Below are 2864 nucleotides of genomic sequence, written 5' to 3' on the forward strand. Positions count from 1 at the left end.
AGAGGCTTCACACACATGGTGCAGATCTGGCATAGCATCTATTAAGTAAGGCCCGCCCACGCACACAGGGAACGGCCAGGCCTGTTTCAGCACCAAGGCCCACGATGACCAAGGGAGAGTGCACCAACTCTGAGGCCAAGCCAGGTGAACAGAGTGGGACTGAGCAGGTCTTTTTCAGGTCACGCTTTCTCCGACACAGAAACAAGGCCAACGGAGGGAGAACCAGGTTTCCAAGCCTGCAAGTGCAGGCCCATTGTCTGGGGCTATGTGCCCTTAAGAGGACACAGTCCCTGGAGAAATCGTGTGCCCATAGTAGATGGGGTTTAGTCAGCTCCCCTTTTTTTATTTTATTTTTTTAAGAGGTGTCCTTTATTTTATTGATTTTTTTACAGAGAGGAAGGGAAAGGGACAGAGAGTTAGAAACATCGATGAGAGAGAAACATCGATCAGCTGCCTCCTGCACACACTCTACTGGGGATGTGCCCGCAACCAAGGTACATGCCCTTGACCGGAATCAAACCTGGGACCTTTCAGTCTGCAGGCCAATACTCCATCCACTGAGTCAAACCGGTTAGGGCCTTTTTTTATTTTTATCTTTATTGTTGAAAGTATTACATATGTCCCCCTTCCCCCCCATTGACCTCTTCTAGCCCGCCCTTCCCACCACCCAGGCCTTTAGTCTGCTCCACTTTTGCAAATCTACCCCTTGTTCCAGAGTTGGCCTGAATTCACCACCACAGGTCTGAGAGTCCTCTTCACCTCTCTCGGGAAAGGCAGAAGTGAGCGCTCAGTGAGTGTGGGAGCTGGATCTGTAGCGTCACGAGCACAAAGGCACGGAAAATCGCTGCCTAAGCCACGAGCTCCGATTGCTGCTGTCCTTCTGGGCAGGAGGAAACCAGGCCATGCACTGTGGCTTCTTGCAACACAAGCCCCATTCCTTAATGAGGCTGATTTAATTTAGGGCAGTGGGAAGCTTTTGGGTTATTGGGCCGAAAATGAAGGCTTGTATTTCATTTAACTGCCCCACTTAACAGAAGACACTTTGCTTTTGTAAATTAAGGAATTATTTTCAAGTGTTAGAGGCCGCTGGGTGACCCTGAGGAAAGCCTCAAATGTGCTGAGGTTTGGGTGTCCACTCTGTAAACCTAACAGATTTGGGCAAACAACCCCAAAGCTTTTATCTGGCTTAGCAATCTACAGTTTTGTTCACCTCACTCCCTTCCTTCCACAGAGGTTCCTTCAAAAACCCATCTTCCAGACGTATTAAGTGGAAAAAGCAAGATACAAAACAATATCCTATATAATAAAGAGCTAATATGCTAATTAGACCGAACAGCCGAACGACCGTCTGAATGACATTCCAGACAACCTTCCAGATGAAGCTGGGGCTGCGAGGGCTGAGCCCCTGGCATGAATTTCGTGCATCAGGCCTCTGGTTATAAAATATTATCTTTAGTTTTAAAAACAAGGTGGGCATAAGAATGTGTCTCTGAATTTTATATGCACGAGGAACTGTGGAAGTGGGTATAGAAAGTTCTTAGCTGTGGGAGGAGGGGACAGGTACTGGTAGGTGGGGTAACTTTTTGTTGTGTATTTGTCCAGACAGTGACTGTGTTATCTATTCAAATAATTAAACCAAAGGAAAATGAAACAAATCCACCTCTTAATCGTATCCTTCTCTCTAACCTTCAGGTCTTCGGGTACTGTTGGGGACCACACATCTGCCTCCTGGGGATCCCCCCAAGTTCCCCATAGAGCAGTGGTTCTCAACCTTCTGGCCCTTTAAATACAGTTCCTCATGTTGTGACCCAACCATAAAATTATTTTCGTGGCTACTTCCTAACTGTAATGTTGCTACTGTGATGAATCGTCATGTAAATATCTGATATGCAGGATGGTCTTAGGCGACCCCTGTGAAAGGGTCGTTCGACCGCCAAAGGGGTCGTGACCCACAGCTTGAGAACCGCTGCCATAGAGGATCCCATCTACAAACAAGGAAGTTCAAAAAAGACAGCACAGTCTTCCCTGTGCATCCATGAAAAAATAATCACCTCTACCAGCTCCGTGGGCTAAGGCGCCGTGCGTGCATCATCCAAGGTCTCTGGCTGAGTTAACACCAATCATCACTTCGGGAGGAAGCTCATGGACACCGCAGAGGGGCAGCCCGGCATCCTGAAGGCTTTACAACTCATGCTCGTAAAACGTGATGGGAAAATTCATCTTGGAGGTTTACGGCCCACAAAATCCTCGATGTCTCTTTTATGGCTGCTTTTCAAGTTCTCGGCTGAGTGCTGAGTGGCTGACCTGCGCAAAAGCGGGGCTGAGCATCTTCCTGAATGGACAGAAGAGGGGACGCTGCCTCCCCAGAAGGGGTCTCCCAGGCCCCACTCCTCAGCCCCTCCGAATGGTTGAGGGACCATCTACTGCAGCTCTCATCCCCCGTGAAGAATTTCTTAGCAGCATCACCTCTGGCAGCTCGTGGTACCATGTGAGACAGCATCCTCAGCCCTGGTCTCTGCCTTTCCTTCTGGGCCAGCCTGTCCCTTCCTCTGCGCTCCTGCCCCATCAGCCGGCCTTCCCCAGCTCAAGCCTCCTCGGGGAGCCGGCCTGTTTCTGCTGCTCTCGGAATGCCCTGCGCAGATACTCTCTCTTCCTTGAGGGACTGTTCCTGCACAGTAAACACATCTCGTGGCAAAGATCCAAAAGCAATCATCCTGCAACGTTACCACCGGATCCTTGAAAGGAAAACGCCCGTGTTCTGCCCTGACCTCTCTCCCCTCCCAAACTTCCTGGCTTCTCGGTGAACCTATAGCACTATTGCAAAATACTTCTTGCTCTTCCAAATCGCAAAGGAAGAACACATT

This window comes from Myotis lucifugus, unplaced genomic scaffold (assembly GCF_000147115.1).
Source record: "Myotis lucifugus unplaced genomic scaffold, Myoluc2.0 scaffold_431, whole genome shotgun sequence".
NCBI lineage: Eukaryota > Metazoa > Chordata > Mammalia > Chiroptera > Vespertilionidae > Myotis > Myotis lucifugus.